Source organism: Triticum dicoccoides, chromosome 5A (assembly GCF_002162155.2).
Source record: "Triticum dicoccoides isolate Atlit2015 ecotype Zavitan chromosome 5A, WEW_v2.0, whole genome shotgun sequence".
Lineage (NCBI taxonomy): Eukaryota > Viridiplantae > Streptophyta > Magnoliopsida > Poales > Poaceae > Triticum > Triticum dicoccoides.
The window spans coordinates 70,396,305-70,414,678 of NC_041388.1; positions in this window are offsets into that span (position 1 = coordinate 70,396,305).

The window sequence follows — 18,374 nt, forward strand, 5'->3', positions numbered from 1 at the left end:
AGGTACACATTCTTCCTGCATTTGTCTAGGTATATACTTTCGGTGTCAGCTAAACAGTGCATTCATGCGTGGTATCCCTTGTTTTTCTATCCTGAAAGGTTACTGAGAGCAGGCCAATCATTGATGGTTACAAACAGCAACGCATGCAGGTCAAATTCCTCATGTCTGTGTTCATCCCACACACATACATTGTTTCCATTCCACAGCTGTAAAAGTTCTTCAACTAATGGCCTTAGGTACACATCAATGTCGTTGTCGGGTTGCTTAGGGCCTTGGATGAGAACTGGCATCATAATAAACCTCTGCTTCATGCACACCCAAGGAGGAAGGTTATACATACATAGAGTCATGGGCCAGGTGATGTGATTACTGCTCTGCTCCCCGAAAGGATTAATGTCATCCACGCTTAAACCAATATGTTCCTTGGGTCACATGCAAACTCAGCCCGATACTTTCTCTCGATTTTTCTCCACTGCGACCCGTCAGCGGGTACTCTCAACTTCCCCTCGTTCTTATGGTCCTCTCTCTGCCATCACATCAACTTGGCATGCTCTTTGTTTTTGAACAGATGTTTCAACTGTGGTATTATAGGAGCATACCACATCACCTTGGCAGGAACCCTCTTCCTGGGGGCTCGCCGTCAACATCACCAGGGTCATCTCGTCTGATCTTATACCACAATGCACCGCATACCGGGCATGCGTTCAAATCCTCATATGCACCACGGTAGAGGATGCAGTCATTAGGGCATGCATGTATCTTCTGCACCTCTAATCCTAGAGGGCATATGAACTTCTTTTTTGCGTATGTACTGTCGTGCAATTCTTTATCCTTTGGAAGCTTCTTCTTCAATATTTTCAGTAGCTTCTCAAATCCTTTGTCAGGTACAGCATTCTTTGCCTTCCACTGCAGCAATTCCAGTATGGTACCGAGCTTTGTGCTGCCATCTTCGCAATTGGGTACAACCCTTAACATGCAATCAAACTTCAGCTTCTCCTTTTCACATTCGCATTGTGTCCTTGCATCAACAATGACCCGGCAGAGATCATCATCGGGCACATCGTCTGGTTCCTCCTGTATCTTCAGATTCCCCCATTGCAGCATTACCGTATTCACGGGGCACATAGTTGTCATCGTCCTCTTCTTCTTCGCTGTCTTCCATCATAACCCCTGTTTCTCCGTGCTTGGTCCATGTTGGGGAACGCGGTAATTTCAAAAAAAATCCTACGCACACGCAAGATCATGGCGATGCATAGCAATGAGAGGGAAGAGTGTTGTCTACGTACCCTCGTAGACCGTAAGCAGAAGCATTATGACAACGCGGTTGATGTAGTCGTACGTCTTCACGATCGATGATCCTAGCACCGAAGGTACGGCACCTACACGATCTGCACACATTCGGCTCAGTAATGTCCCGCGAACTCACAATCCAGTAGAGTGTCGGGGAAGAGCTTCGTCAGCACGACGGTGTGATGACGGTGATGATGATGCTACCGGAATAGGGCTTCGCCTAAGCACCACAACGATATGACCGAGGTGGATTATGGTGGAGGGGGGCACCGCACATGGCTAAAAGATCAATGATCAACTTGTGTGTCTATGGGGTGCCCCCCTCCCCCGTATATAAAGGAGTGGAGGAGGGGGAGGGGCCGGCCTCCTAGGCACGCCCCAAGGGGAGTCCTACTCCCACCAGGAGTAGGACTCCCCCCCTTCCCTAGATGGATTAGGAGAAAACGAAGGGGGAGGAAAGAGGAAGGAAAGGGGGGCGGGCCCCCTCCCAATTTGGATTGGGCTTGGGGGGCCTCCTTTGCTCCCTTCTCCTCTCTCCCACTATGGCCCAATAAGGCCCATATACCTCCCGGGGGGTTCCGGTAACCTCCCGGTTCATCGGTAAATGCCCGATCTCACCCGGAACCATTCTGATGTCCAAATATAGTCGTCCAATATATCATCTTTATGTCTCAACCATTTCGAGACTACTCGTCATGTCCGTGATCATATCCGGGACTCCTAACTACCTTCGGTACATCAAAACACATAAACGCATAATACGATCGTCACCGAACGTTAAGCGTGCGGACCCTACGGGTTCGAGAACTATGTAGACATGACCGAGACATGTCTCTGGTCAATAAAAAATAGCGGAACCTGGATGCTCATATTGGTTCCTACATATTCTACGAAGATCTTTATCAGTCAAACCGCATAACTGTATACGTTGTTCCCTTTATCATCGGCATGTTACTTGCCCGAGATTTGATCGTCGGTGTCGGTGTCAAAACCGGCGGATCTCGGGTAGGGGGTCCCGAACTGTGCGTCTAGGCCGGATGGTAACAGGAGGCAGGGGACACAATGTTTTACCCAGGTTCGGGCCCTCTCGATGGAGGTAAAACCCTACGTCCTGCTTGATTAATATTGATGATATGGGTAGTACAAGAGTAGATCTACCACGAGATCAGAGAGGCTAAACCCTAGAAGCTAGCCTATGGTATGATTGTATGTTGTCCTACGGACTAAAACCCTCCGGTTTATATAGACACCGGAGAGGGTTAGGGTTACACAAGGTCGGTTACAAAGGAGGAGATATCCATATCCGTACTGCCTAGCTTGCCTTCCACGCCAACTGGAGTCCCATCCAGACATGAGACGAAGTCTTCAATTTTGTATCTTCATAGTCCAACAGTCCGGCCAAAGGATAGAGTCCGGCTGTCCGGAGACCCCCTAATCCAGGACTCCCTCAGTAGCCCCTGAATCAGGCTTCAATGACAATGAGTCTGGCATGCAGTATTGTCTTCGGCATTGCAAGGCGGGTTCCTCCTCCGAATACACCACGGAAGAATTTGAATACAAGGATAGTGTCCGACCCTGCAAAATAAGTTCCACATACCACCGTAGAGAGAATAATATTTTCGCAAATCTAATTTGCTGACTTGTTTTGGCAGCACGACGTTATGTCATGGCCCGGTGATTATTCGAACCGTTTTTCTTCAACCAGCTCCACACATAACGCGAGGCGGTTTCTTGACACGTCCTGTCAAAGCAGAGATCGTGTTCCCCCAATTACGGGATTCTCATTAATACGGTCGTGGTTAACCCAACCGTGTCTAGGACTCCTAGATTATAGGCAAGTCCCAAACGGCTACGGAGAGGACGCTTGATATTCACCCTCTTTATAAAGGGACAAGGTTTTCGCATTTTCCCTCTCGTGCTCAATCGAACCCCTCCCCCGCCTCGAGTTCTAACACCCAAAGACCAGGTCAGGTGCTCCGGATCTTCAATCATGTCTGGATCCAGCCTTCAAGGCCGGTGGATGCCCTCCTCCATCACGGAAGAGGATATCAAGAAGTTGAGGGAGGCCAGATACCTGACCGCCGAGGTTTCGCATCGGCTGCCTGCTCGAGGGTAGGTCGTCCCCACTCCCGAACCCAACGAGAACGTCGTGTTCGTCTCCCACTTCCTCCGAGGCCTAGGCCTTACTCTGGATCCCTTCGTCAGGGGTTTGATGTTCTATTACGGGCTAGATTTCCATGATCTAGCTCCGGACTCCTTTCTCCACATCTCGACATTTATTGTCGTGTGTGAGGCCTTCCTCCGCATTACCCCTCACTTTGGCCTGTGGCTCAAGACCTTTGAAGTGAAGACGAAGATGATCGAGGGGCAACATGCAACGTGCGGAGGCGCGTCAATAGGCAAGATGGCAGGAGCTCCGTGGCCGAAAGGTTCCTTTCCAGAGGTGTCCGAATTATGGCAACGGGAGTGGTTTTACGTCATGGCTCCCAGAAGTGCCAAGTGGGCGGCTTCCCCCGCTTTCCGCTCGGGCCCCCCACCACAACTGATGTCATGGATTATCATAGGTCTGGGCTGGGGTCCAGCCAAGGACGTTCCTATACTGCAAAGCCGCATTCAAGATCTCTTCGAGGGAGATTTTAATTTGGTTGGGTAATGCAAGTTATGCTGGTTCATCGAGTCCAGCCTTGCAAACGCCGGCCCCTTCGCTTGTGCGAGTTCAACCCAGAAGGACCGCATGCCATTCAAAGTTTCCTCGGCCTGACGCACGAGGAGATGTACAAGTCATTCTTTGGACCTCAAATAGAGTGTCCGGATACTACCAAGGACGTGGGCCTGAGCAGTAACCGCGCAGCCGAACAAGTAAGAAATCCTCTAGCCGAACACACCTTCTTTTATTCAACATGAAGTTATTTCTGAGAGATCGCTCTTTGACCAGGACTGGCTAACAAAGGCGAAGATGATTCGGTGTTCGGCCCCCCTCCCTGAGGGTTTGGAAAATCCAGTATTGGAAAATATGCTCGAGCTCGCACCTTGCCCGGAGCCCTCGAAGGAAGATACAGGGGGGAATAATATGGGCGGAAGCGGCCCCTCATCACTGCCAGTTCCAACCGAGGGAATGAGCGCCTCCATAAAGGAGGATAACCGGGGGAAAATAGGACTGCTTCCGAGGATCCGGAAGCTGAGGCCTCCAAATGGGAGAAGAAGTCTCCAACAGAGGGTCCTGCCTCGGAGGGTGCTCTTGCCGCACAAAGTCTGCGGGGGTATCAGCCCTCCAACGATTCGTAAGTGATCCAAAAAATACTTTAATAGTGAAGGTATACTATCTTTCTTCTGAGAAAATAACCGCCGCATATATCTTTGCAGTTCGGGTCTTAGACCTTCTCAGCTCTCGTCTTCGGGGGATCTTCTTCCGGAGATGATGGAGAGCGAAACGCCTCCCCCGAAGTGTCGTCACGGAGGGCCTCTCCGGATCCGGTGAGGCCAGAAGATAATCCCATAGACCCCCGAAGTCCCCAGCGTCCGGCTCTCGAAGAGAGCAAACAAAAGAGTCCGGCACCGTCTGGTATGCGGTTGGACGTTCTGAGGGAGCTGTTGGGGCGAGCGGCCATCTCAGAAGAACACCGTACGCTGATGGGTACAGTGATGGAAAGAATTTCGTCCGCCAAAAGTGGATTACATGAAGCCTTTATGAGTCTACTAACAGGCTTCGAGATAATATGTGATAGTACCGCACATGTTAGGTGTGCCCTGTGTAGATAGTAGCCCCTGAGACTCTGGTTGTCGTCGAGAACGGCGGCGAACAGAGGATCATAGTCCCAGGCAATAACCAGACTGCCTTTATGTGCAGATGGTGGAAGCTCCGGTGGCTAGCCGGACTAGTGAGTTTGCCGAATTAAAACGGCAACTGGATGCGGCAGACGCTGACATCGAGCTTGTTAACAAGCAGCTTGATGAATCACAGGGTAAGTAATGTTTTCTGGTGAATGTCACACAATAAGAGCAGCACGATGCCAGTATCTTTAATATGTTGTGACTGCAAACGGAGCTGCCATCGTGGAGACCCTTCGGGCGGAACTCGCCCGAGCCAAGGAACAAGCGAGGGTTAGTAATATTGCGGAACGTAGTAATTTCAAAAAAAATTCCTACGCACACGCAAGATCATGGTGATGCACAGAACGAGAGGGGAGAGTGTTGTCTACGTACCCTCTTAGACCGGAAGCGGAAGCGTTATAACAACGTGGTTGATGTAGTCGTACGTCTTCACGGCCCGACCGATCAAGCACCGAAACTACGGCACCTCCGAGTTTTTGCACACGTTCAGCTCGATGACGATCCCCGGACTCCGATCAAGCAAAGTGTCAGGGATGAGTTCCATCAGCACGACGGCGTGGTGACGATCTTGATGTTCTGCCGTCGCAGGGCTTCGCCTAAGCACCGCTACAATATTATCGAGGATTATGGTGGAGGGGGGCACCGCACACGGCTAAGAGATCAATGACCAATTGTTGTATCTCTGGGGTGCCCCCCTGCCCCCGTATATAAAGGAGTGGAGGAGGGGGCCGGCCAAGGAGGGTGGCGCGCCCAAGGGGGGAGTCCAACTCCCACCGGGAGTAGGACTCCCCTTTTTCCTATTAGGAGTAGGAAAGGGAAGGAAGAGGAAGGAAAGGGGGCCGGCCCCCCTCCCAATTCGGATTGGGCTTGGGGGCGCGCCCCCTCCCTTGCTCCTTTCCCCTCTGAGGAAGTCCTGGATTAGGGGGTAACTGGATGGCCGGACTATACCTTCAGCGGGACTCCTGGACTATGAAGATACAAGATTGAAGACTTCGTCCCATGTCCGGAAGGGACTTTCCTTGGCGTGGAAGGCAAGCTTGGCGATACGGACGTGTAGATCTCCTACCATTGTAACCGACTTTGTGTAACCCTAACCCTCTCCGGTGTCTATATAAACCGGAGGGTTTTAGTCCATAGGACAACATACACAACAACAATCATACCATAACTAGCTTCTAGGGTTTAGCCTCTCCGATCTCGTGGTAGATCTACTCTTGTACTACCCATATCATCAATATTAATCAAGCAGGACGTAGGGTTTTACCTCCATCGAGAGGGCCCGAACCTGGGTAAAACTTCGTGTCCCTTGCCTCCTGTTACCATCTGGCCTAGACGCACAGTTCGGCACCCCCTACCCGAGATCCGCCGGTTTTGACACCAACATTGGTGCTTTCATTGAGAGTTCCTCTGTGTCGTCGCCGTCAGGCTTGATGGCTCCTACGATCACCAATAACGATGCAGTCCAGGGTGAGACCTTCCTCCCCGGACAGATCTTCATCTTCGGCGGCTTCGCACTGCGGGCCAATTCACTTGGCCATCTGGAGCAGATCGAAAGCTATGCCCCTGGACGTCAGGTCAGATTTGGATGTTTAAACTACACGGCTGACATCCGCGGGGATTTGATCTTCAACGGATTCGAGCCACTGCCGAGCGCGCCGCACTGTCCCGACGAGCATGATCTAGCTCTGCCGCCGAACAGTGCCCTGGAGGCCGCACCCGCATCGGCTTCGACCCTTAATTCAAAGCCAACTGCACCGGTCGAGGATGGGCGTTTGGACGCCGCCTCGGGGGCTGCGATCCCAATGATGATCGAGCCGAAGACCAGCCCCGCACTCCGTGAGACTCGTGACTCCAAGGAGCCGGACTCCTCTCCGGACTCCGAACCATTCGTGCCTCTGACGATCGAATCCGATTGGGCGCCGATCATGGAGTTTACTGCCACGGACATCTTTCAGCACTCGCCCTTCGGCGATATTATGAAATCACTAAAGTCTCTCTCTTTATCAGGAGAGCCCTGGCCGGACTACGGTCAGCAAGATTGGGATACGGACGATGAAGAAATTCAAAGCCCACCCACCACCCACTTTGTAGCCACTGTCGACGATTTAACCGACATGCTCGACTTCGACTCCGAAGACATCGACGGTATGGACGCCGATGAAGGAGACGATGAAGAACCAGCGCCTATTGGGCCCTGGAATGCCACCTCGTCATATGATGTATACATGGTGGACGCACCAAAAGACGACGAGGAGGAGCGGAAGGACGCACCGAAAGCTTGTTCCCTCGAAAAGCAGTCAAAGCAGCGATGCAAGCGCCGCCCCAAATCCCGCCTCGACAGAAATAGCGATCACACAGACCCAGGGCTGTAGCAGGGCGAACCGCTGCCGGACAAAAGCAATCCGGATAATCAAACCGAACAAACAAATTCTATCAAGGATATTACTCCGGACGACATAACGCCGGATAGGCACTCGGAGCAGCAGAATGCCCGTAAAAGGCTTGTTGCCACCACAAGGAGTCTTAAAAAGCAGAAGCAAAGGCTCAAGGCCGCGCAAGACACACTCCAAATCAGATGGAGTAAAATACCCAACACTGCAGCAAGGTACGGCGACAATCGCCCCTCCAAGAGCTACCCAAAGCGGAAGCTGCTACCCGAATTCGATAAGGAGGCCTCAGACCCCCCACAACCAAATATCAAAGCAGCCACCTGGTCGGATAGACGAACCCTCTACCAACACAGAGCGGCATACAACGCCGCTCACAATATAACACGCGACCCATGCGAGGGCTCGCACCCAAAGGACGGCGCAACAAGATCCATCTATGGACAACGCAAGCGCGCCCCAGCATACAATGCAACACAACAAACATCCGAACAATGCGGTACACCCAGCTACAGGGGTGCGGCACACCCCCTATGTTTCACCGATGAGGTGCTAGACCATGAATTTCCAGAGGGATTCAAGCCCGTAAACATAGAGGCATACGACGGAACAACAGACCCTGGGGTCTGGATTGAGGACTACATCCTTCATATCCATATGGCTCGAAGAGATGATCTCCACGCCATCAAGTACTTACCCCTCAAGCTCAAAGGGCCAGCTCGTCACTGGCTCAAAGGCCTCCCCGAAAGCTCCATTGGAAGTTGGGAAGAGCTCGAAGACGCCTTTCGGACAAATTTTCAAGGGACTTATGTCCGACCTCCGGATGCGGACGATTTGAGTCATATAACTCAACAGCCCGGAGAGTCAGCCCGAAAGCTTTGGAACAGGTTTCTTACTAAAAAGAACCAGATTGTCGACTATCCGGACATTGAAGCCTTGGTAGCTTTCAAGCATAGAGTCCATGACGAATGGCTCGCCAGACACCTCGGCCAAAATAAGCCGAGAATGATGGCCGCATTAACAAACCTCATGACCCGCTTTTGCGCGGTGAGGACAGCTGGCTAGCCAGATGCAGCACCAGCGACCCCAGTACATATGAAGTTAGAGATGGAAACGGGAAATCACGGCACAACAGCAATAACAAACGCTGGAATAAAGAAGACAACATGAAGGGCACGGTAGTAAATGCCGGATTCAAAAGCTCTCGGCCAGGTCAAAAGCCACCCCCTAAAGGCACCAGGGATGAACTGTCCAGCCTTAACAAAATTCTGGACCAAGTATGTCAGATCCATAGTACCCCTGGTAAACCTTCTAATCATACCCACAGAGAATGTTGGGTCTTCAAGCAGTCCGGCAAGCTCAACGCCGTACACAGGGGGAGGATACACCAAGTGAAGACGAGGACGAGCCCCCCAAGCAAGACACGGGAGAACAAAAGAAATTTCCACCAGAAGTCAAAACAGTAAACGTGTTACACGTGATCAAGGGAAAAAACAACGCGACACTCCCAGAAAAATATCCCCAAGTGCATGTCACCCCAAAGTCCTGCCACTGGTCGTCTCAACCGATCACTTTCGACCATCGCGATTACTCAGCAAGTATCCGACACGCAGGGTGGGCTGCCCTGGTATTAGAGCCAGTAATTGGCAGATATCACTTCACACGAGTCTTGATGGATGGCGGCAGTAGCCTAAACCTAATATATCAGGATACAATCCGCGGGGTGGGGTTAGACCCAACACAAATTTGCCATAGCAATACTACCTTTAAAGGAGTAACGCCGGGCCCAGGGGCTCGTTGTACGGGCTCCCTCCTACTACAAGTTATATTCAGCTCCCCCGATAACTTCCGTCGCGAGCATTTAACTTTCCACATCGCTCTGTTTCAAAGTGGCTATCAAGCGCTGCTTGGACGCGAAGCTTTCACTCGCTTTAATGCAATACCACACTACGCCTCCCTCACACTCAAGATGCCCGGTCCACGTGGCATCATCACAGTGCACGGAAATATCAAGCGATCTCTGCGCGCCGAAGAGAGTGAGGCTGCCTTGGCACCCGCACACTAAAAGCGCCCGGACAAGCGAAAGCATCCAATAGGTCGTCAAGACCTCAGATACAACTAATCGAGTCCGGCGCTGCTACTTATACCGAATAAATGGTCACACCCCTATTTGTCAATACAAGGGGCTCAACACGCGCAGACGAGTGGCAATTTCTTATCATCTTGAATTATAGGTTTCTTTAAAAACTATCTTTTTGCACGACAACTTTTTCACTTAACTTTCTCTCTTTTACAGACGATCATCGTGCTACACCCGTCCAGGATACGACACAACGGAGACACAGGCGCAGACATGCAGCAGGGACCCGCTCCAAGGATTCTTTTTAGATTAAGACCCTGCGTAAACCTTTTTTACTGTCTCTTGTTGATACATATCCACCATTGAGAAGGATGTTGACGTCTTGGCATGTGGCCACGCTAGAACAATGCACGTACCTGGACACAAGGGGCTTCTTACAAAGGCCATTATTTAGGCCTAGATTATACCACAAAGACCGAATACCTTAGGGAGTGTTCGGCGTCGCGAGTTTGGCCCTATATGCATCAGCTCCGAATCATTGTCTTTGGTCAAATGTTGGGTTTGCCAGGCTCCTGTGTTTTGGTGCCTTATGTTCCGCTTTACCGGCTAAGGTAGCACCAGGAGAACTACTGCGATTGTGCCCTGGTTCATCCGGACAAGCACCTCAGTAGAGAAAGACGAAAACTGACTGTCATGATATAGCGTGAGACTGGTCAACCACTCGATGACCTATGGGAATGTTAGAATTCCTCCGCCTTAACGAAGGGCCATTTTCCGGCCAGGCATGTACGCACCCCGGAATCGGGAGAGTGCGGAGCCACCAGGGGCTATCTAGTAGCCCCACTGTCAAACTCCTATGGCTAAGTGAAAGTGCTAAAGCATTATAGTCCGGTTGCCTCGCTCGCTCCGCTATCACCTCCTTAATAGGACCAAGACGTTGGGTTAAGCGTGAACGCGTGTTTTTGTCGAGCACCTCCGCATTATATGCATGGGGGTTGAAGCCAACGACTACAATCTTTCAGGTTATACACATGTATACATAAACGGCCGCCCAGGAGGCATCATATTACTTTCAGGAAAAAGTATAAAAATAGCCTTATAAAAATTTATAAAAGCATTTTGCTTACAATGAGATTACATATCACTCAAACATAATATTTTTTGAGCACTGGCTCTCTATCAAACGGGCACCCTCAAGAACTTCTTCAAAGTAGTGCTCAGCAGCCTTTCGACCTATAGCCGAATCCCGCGCTGCAACATTGGTAGCATCCATCTCCGCCCAGTATGCCTTAACACGGGCAAAGGCCATCCGTGCGCCCTCTATGCACGCCGACCTCTTCATCGCATTAATGCGCGGCACCACGTCAAGGAACTACTGCACCAAGCTGAAATAGTTGTTCGGTTTTGACCTTTCCGGCCATAGCTGATCCACAACATACCTCATGGAGAGTCCGGACAACCTATTTAGTTCGGCCCATTCGGCTAATTGGTCAGTCAATGAAAGTGGACGCTCGGGAGAATGGAATTGTCTCCAAAACAGCTGGTCTACTTCACGGTCCGTCTGACCCTGGAAGTACTTGGCCGCATCGGCAGCGCTCGCCGCCAAATCCATATACACATCCTCCGAACTCCACAGCCGATCCAGAGGGGCATACCGTGGATCTCCGAACTTCCTCCGCAACATAAAGGATTTCCCATCTACAATATCCCCGGCTTCCCGCAGCTCCTCCTTCTTTGCCCTCATAGCAGAGCGGAGGTCTTTTTTCGTCGCAGCAGCCTTCTCAAGGTCCGATGCCTTCGCTTGGTTTTCCTTTTAAAGAACCCGGCAACGGTCAGCGGCGGCTTTTAATTCTATGGCCATCTTGGCCATCTTGTCTCGGCTCTCGCCATGCGCGGCCTTCTCGGCTTGCAACTCTTCGGCCGCCTTCAAAGCAGCCGCATTACCCAACCTCGCTTGTTCCTTGGCTCGGGCAAGTTCTGCCCGCAAGGCTTCAACAGTGGCAGCTCCATCTGCAGTCACAACATATTAAAGATGCTGGCATCATGCTGCTCTTCCTATTGTGGCGTTTACCAGATAATGACACTTACCCTGTGCCTCGTCAAGCCTTTTGTTAACAAGATTGATGTCGGTGTCTGCCGCATCCAACTACCATTCTAAATAGACAAACTCGCTAGTCCGGCTAGCCACTGGAGCTTCCATCACCTGCACATAGAGGCAGTATGGTTATTACCTGGGAATATGATCCTTTTTTCGTCATTTCCGACGACAACCAGAGTCTCAGGGGCTACTATGTACACAGGGCACACCTAGCATGTGCAGGACTATCATACATTCTTTTACGTACCTCAAAGCCTGTCAGTAGACTCATAAAAGCTTCATGCAATCCGCTTTCGGTGGACGAGATTCTCTCCATCATCGTATTCATCAGCACACGGTGTTCATCTGAGATGGCCGCTCGCCCCACCAACTCCCTCAGAACATCCGATTGCACACTAGACGGTGCCGGACTCTTTTGTCTGCTCTCTTCGGGAGCCGGACACTGGGAGCTTCGGGGGTCAATGGGATTATCTTCGGGCCTCACCAGACTCAGAGAGGCCCTCCGCGACGACACTTCAGGGTCGACCGCTTCCGGAGTGGAGGAGTCTGGAGGAGGCATTTCGCTCTCCATCATCTCTGGAAGAAGATCCCCCGAAGACGAGCTCATTTGAGAGGGGCTAAGGCCCGAACTACAAAAATATATGCGGTGGTTATTTTCTCAGAGGAAAAAGATGGCATATCTGTACTATTAAAGTATTTTGGGTCACTTATGACTCGCGGGAGAATTGATCCCCCCGCGGACTTTGTGCGGCAACAGCACCCCCCAAGGTAGGACCCTCGGTGGGAGACTTCTTCTCCCGTTTGGAAGCTTCGGCTTCCCAATCCCCGGGCGCGGTCCTTTTCCTCTTCTGGTCGTCTTCCTTCATGGAGACGCTCGCTCCCTTGGTTAGAATGCGCAGCGTTGGGGGCCCGTGTCTGCCCGTATTATCCTCCACAGTATCTTCTTTCAAGGGCTCCGGGCAAGGTGCAGTCTGGAGCATCTTTTCCAATACCGGATTTTCCAAACCCTCAGGGAGGGGGGCCGAACACCGAATCAACTTCGCCTTTGTTAGCCAGTCCTGGTCAAAAAGCGAACTCTCATAAATAACTTTGTAACAAAGGAGAGATAGTATGTTAGGCCGGAAGATGCCTTACCTGTTCGGCGGCGCGGTTACTACTCAGGCCCACGTCCTTGATGATTTCCAGACACTCCACCTGAGGTCCGAAGAATGACTTGTACATCTCCTCATGCGTCATGCCGAGGAAATTTTGAATGACACGCTATCCCTCGGGATTGAACTCCCACAAGCGAAGGGGCCGGCGTTTGCAGGGCTGGACTTGACGGACCAGCATAACTTGTATTACCGCAACCAAACTGAAATTTCCATTAAAGAGATCTCGAATGTGACTTTGCAGTATAGGCACGTCCTTGGCTGGACCCCAGCTCAATCCTCTGCTAATCCATGACATCAGTTGTGGTGGAGGGCCCGAGCGGAAAACGGGGGCGGCCGCCCACTTGGCACTTCTAGGAGCCGTGATATAGAACCACTCCTGTTTCCACAATTCAGACACCTCTGGAATGGAACCTTTGGGCCATGAAGCTCCCGTCATCTTGCATATTGAGGCACCTCCACACGCCGCATGTTGCCCCTCGATCATCTTCGGCTTTACTTCAAAGGTCTTGAGCCATAGGCCAAAGTGAGGGGTAACTCGGAGGAAGGCCTCGCACACGACAATAAATGTCGTGATATGGAGAAAGGAGTTCGGAGCTAGATCATGGAAATCTAGCCCATAATAAAACATCAAGCCCCTGACGAAAGGATCCAGAGCAAGGCCTAGACCTCGGAGGAAGTGGGATACGAACATGACGCTCTCGTTGGGTTCGGGGGAGGGGACGGCCTGCCCCTGGGGAGGCAGCCGATGCAAAATCTCGGCGGTCAGATATCTGGCCTCCGTCACCTTTTTGATGTCCTCTTTCGTGACTGAGGAAGGCACCCATCAGCCTTGAAGGCTAGATCCGAACATGACTGAAGGTTCGGAACACCTGACCTGAACTTTGGGCGTTTGAGCTTGAGGCGGGGGAAGGATTTGATTGAGCACGGGAGGGAAAAATAAAAGCCTTGTCCCTTTATAAAGAGGGTGAATATCAAGCGTCCTCTCCGTGTCCGTTTGGACTTGCCTATAATCTAGGAGTCCTAGAAGCGGTTGGGTTACCCACGCCCGTATTGATGAGAATCGTGGAATAAGGGGACATGATCTCTACTTTAACAAGACATGCCAAGGAAACCGCCTCGCATTACGTGCTGAGGTGGGATAATAAAATGACTTGGATAAAGGATTGGCCGTGGTGTGTCACACTACGGAATACGTCAGCAGATTAGATTGGTGTAAATATTATTCTCTCTATGGCAATATGTGGAAACTTATTTTGCAGAGCCGGACACTATCTTTGTGTTCAAAATCTTCTATGAAGTACTTGGAGGAGGAACCCGCCTTGCAATGTCGAACACAATCTGCGCGCCGGACTCGTCGTCATTGAAGCCTGGTTCAGGGGCTACTGAGGGAGTCCTGGATTAGGGGGTGTTCGGATGGCCGGACTATACCTTCAGCCGGACTCCTGGACTATGAAGATACAAGATTGAAGACTCCGTCCCATGTCCGGAAGGGACTTTCCTTGGCGTGGAAGGCAAGCTTGGCGATACGGCCGTGTAGATCTCCTACCATTGTAACCGACTTTGTGTAACCCTAACCCTCTCCGGTGTCTATATAAACCGGAGGGTTTTAGTCCGTAGGACAACATACACAACAACAATCATACCATAGGCTATCTTCTATGGTTTAGCCTCTACGATCTCGTGGTAGATCTACTCTTGTACTACCCATATCATCAATATTAATCAAGCAGGACGTAGGGTTTTACCTCCATCGAGAGGGCCCGAACCTGGGTAAAACTTGGTGTCCCTTGCCTCCTGTTACCATCCGGCCTAGACGCACAATTCGGGACCCCCTACCCGAGATCCGCCGGTTTTGACACCGACACCCTCCTTTCCACTAAGGTCCAATAAGGCCCATATACCTCCCGGGGGGTTCCGATAACCTCCTGGTGATCCGGTATTGTCCCAATCTTACCCGGAACCTTTCCGGTGTCCAAATATAGTCGTCCAATATATCGATCTTTATGTCTCGACCATTTTGAGACTCCTCGTCAAGTCCGTGATCACATCCGGGACTCCGAACAACCTTCGGTACATCAAAATATATAAATTCATAATGAAACTATCATCATAATGTTAAGCGTGCGGACCCTACGGGTTCGAGAACAATGTAGACATGACCGAGACACGTCTCCGTTTAATAACCAATAGCGGAACCTGGATGCTCATATTGGCTCCTACATATTCTACGAAGATCTTTATCGGTCAGACCGCATAACAACATATGTTGTTCCCTTTGTCACCGGTATGTTACTTTCCCGAGATTCCATCGTCGGTATCTCAATACCTAGTTCAATCTCGTTACCGGCAAGTCCCTTTACTCGTTCCGTAATACATCATCTTGCAACTAACTTATTAGTTGCATTGCTTGCAAGGCTTAAGTGATGTGTATTACCGAGAGGCCCCAGAGATACCTCTCCGACAATCGGAGCGACAAATCCTAATCTCGAAATACGCCAACCCAACATGTACCTTTGGAGACACGTGTAGAGCACCTTTATAATCACCCAGATACGTTGTGACGTTTGGTAGCACACAAAGTGTTCCTCCGGTAAACGGGAGTTGCATAATCTCATAGTCATAGGAACATGTATAAGTCATGAAGAAAGCAATAGCAACATACTAAACGATAGGGTGCTAAGCTAATGGAATGGGTCATGTCAATCACATCATTCTCCTAATGATGTGATCCCGTTAATCAAATGACAACTCATGTCTATGGTTAGGAAACATAACCATCTTTGATCAACGAGCTAGTCAAGTAGAGGCATACTAGTGACACTCTGTTTGTCTATGTATTCACACATGTATTATGTTTCCGGTTAATACAATTCTAGCATGAATAATAAACATTTATCATGATATAAGGAAATAAATAATAACTTTATTATTGCCTCTAGGGCATATTTCCTTCAGTCTCCCACTTGCACTAGAGTCAATAATCTAGTTCACTTCGCCATGTGATTTAATACCAATAGTTCACATCACCATGTGATTAACACCCATAGTTCACATCAACATGTGACCAACACCCAAAGGGTTTACTAGAGTCAATAATCTAGTTCACACCGCTATGTGATTAACACCCAAAGAGTACTAAGGTGTGATCATGTTTTGCTTGTGAGAAAAGTTTAGTCAGCGGGTCTGCCACATTCAGATACGTAAGTATTTTGCAAATTTCTATGTCAACAATGCTCTGCACAGAGCTACTCTAGCTAATTGCTCCCACTTTCAATATGTATCCAGATTGAGATTTAGAGTCCTCTGGATCTGTGTCAAAATTTGCATTGACGTAACCCTTTACGATGAACCTTTTGTCACTTCCATAATCGAGAAACATATCCTTATTCCACTAAGGATAATTTTGACCAATGTCCAGTGATCTACTCCTAGATCACTATTGTACTCCTTTGCCAAACTCAGGGTAGGGTATACAATAGGTCTGGTACACAGCATGGCATACTTTATAGAACCTATGGCTGAGGCATAGGGAATGACTTTCATTCTCTCTCTATCTTCTGTTGTGGTCGGGTTTTGTGTCTTACTCAACTTCACACCTTGTAACACAGGCAAGAACCCCTTCTTTGACTGTTCCATTTTGAACTACTTCAAAATCTTGTCAAGGTATGTACTCATTGAAAAACTTATCAAGCGTCTTGATCTATATCTATAGATCTTGATGCTCAATATGTAAGCAGCTTCACCGAGGTCTTTCCTTGAAAAAACTCCTTTCAAACATTCTTTTATGCTTTGCAGAATAATTCTACATCATCTCCGATCAACAATATGTCATACATATACTTATCAGAAATGCAGTAGTGCTCCCACTCACTTTCTTGTAAATACAGGCTTCACCGCAAGTCTGTATAAAACTATATGCTTTGATCAACTTATCAAAGCATATATTCCAACTCCAAGATGCTTACACCAGTCCATAGATGGATCGCTGGAGCTTGCATATTTTATTAGTACCTTTAGGATCGACAAAACCTTCTGGTTGCATCATATACAACTCTTCTTTAATAAATCCTATTAAGGAATGCAGTTTTGTTTATCCATTTGCCATATTTCATAAAATGCGGTAATAGCTAACATGATTCGGACAGACTTAAGCATAGATACGAGTGAGAAATTCTCATCGTGGTCAAAACCTTGAACTTGTCGAAAACCTTTTTGCGACAATTCTAGCTTTGTAGATAGTAACACTACTATCAGCGTCCGTCTTCGTCTTGAAGATCCATTTAATCTCAATGTCTCGCCGATCTTTGGGCAAGTCAATCAAAGTCCATACTTTGTTCTTATACATGGATCTCATCTCAGATTTCATGTCCTCGAGCCATTTCGCGGAATCTGGGCTCATCATCGCTTCCTCATAGTTCGTAGGTTCGTCATGGTCAAGTAACATGACCTCCAGAACAGGATTACCATACCACTCTGGTGCGGATCTCACTCTGGTTTACCTACGAGGTTCGGTAGTAACTTGATCTGAAGTTACATGATCATCATCATTAGCTTCCTCACTAATTGGTGTAGTAGTCATAGGAACAGATTTCTGTGATGAACTACTTTCCAATAAGGGAGCAGGTACAGTTACCTCATCAAGTTCTACTTTTCTCCCACTCACTTCTTTCGAGAGAAACTCCTTCTCTAGAAAGGATCCATTCTCAGCAATGAATATCTTGCCTTCGGATCTGTGATAGAAGGTGTACCCAACATTTTCTTTTAGGTATCCTATGAAGACGCACTTCTTCGATTTGGGTTTGAGCTTATCAGGTTGAAACTTATCCACATAAGCATTGCAACCTCAAACTTTAAGAAACGACAGCTTAGGTTTCTTGCCAAACCATAGTTCATACGGTGTCGTCTCAACGGATTCAGATGGTGCCCTATTTAACGTGAATGTAGCTGCCTCTAATGTGTAACCTCAAAACTATAGTGGTTAATCGGTAAGAAACATCATAGATTGCACTATATCCAATATTAGTACGGTTATGACGTTCGGACACACCATTATGTTGTTGTGTTCCAAGTGGCACGATTTTGTGAAACTATTCCACATTGTTTTAATTGAAGGCCAAACTCGTAACTCAAATATTTGTCTCTGCGATCAGATCGTAGAAACTTTATTTTCTTGTCACGATGATTTTCCACTTCACTCTGAAGTTTTTGAACTTTTCAAATGTTTCAGACTTATGTTTCATCAAGTAGATATACCCATATCTGCTCAAATTATCTGTGAAGGTCAGAAAATAATGATACCCACCGCGAGCCTCAACATTCATCGGACTGCATACATCAGTATGTATTATTTCCAATAAGTCAGTTGCTTCCTCCATTGTTCCAGAGAATGGAGTCTTAGTCATCTTGCCCATGAGGCACGGTTCGCAAGCATCAACTGATTCATAATCAAGTGATTCCAAAAGCCAATCAGCATGGATTTTCTTCATGCACTTTACACCAATATGACCTAAACGGGAGTGCCACAAATAAGTTGC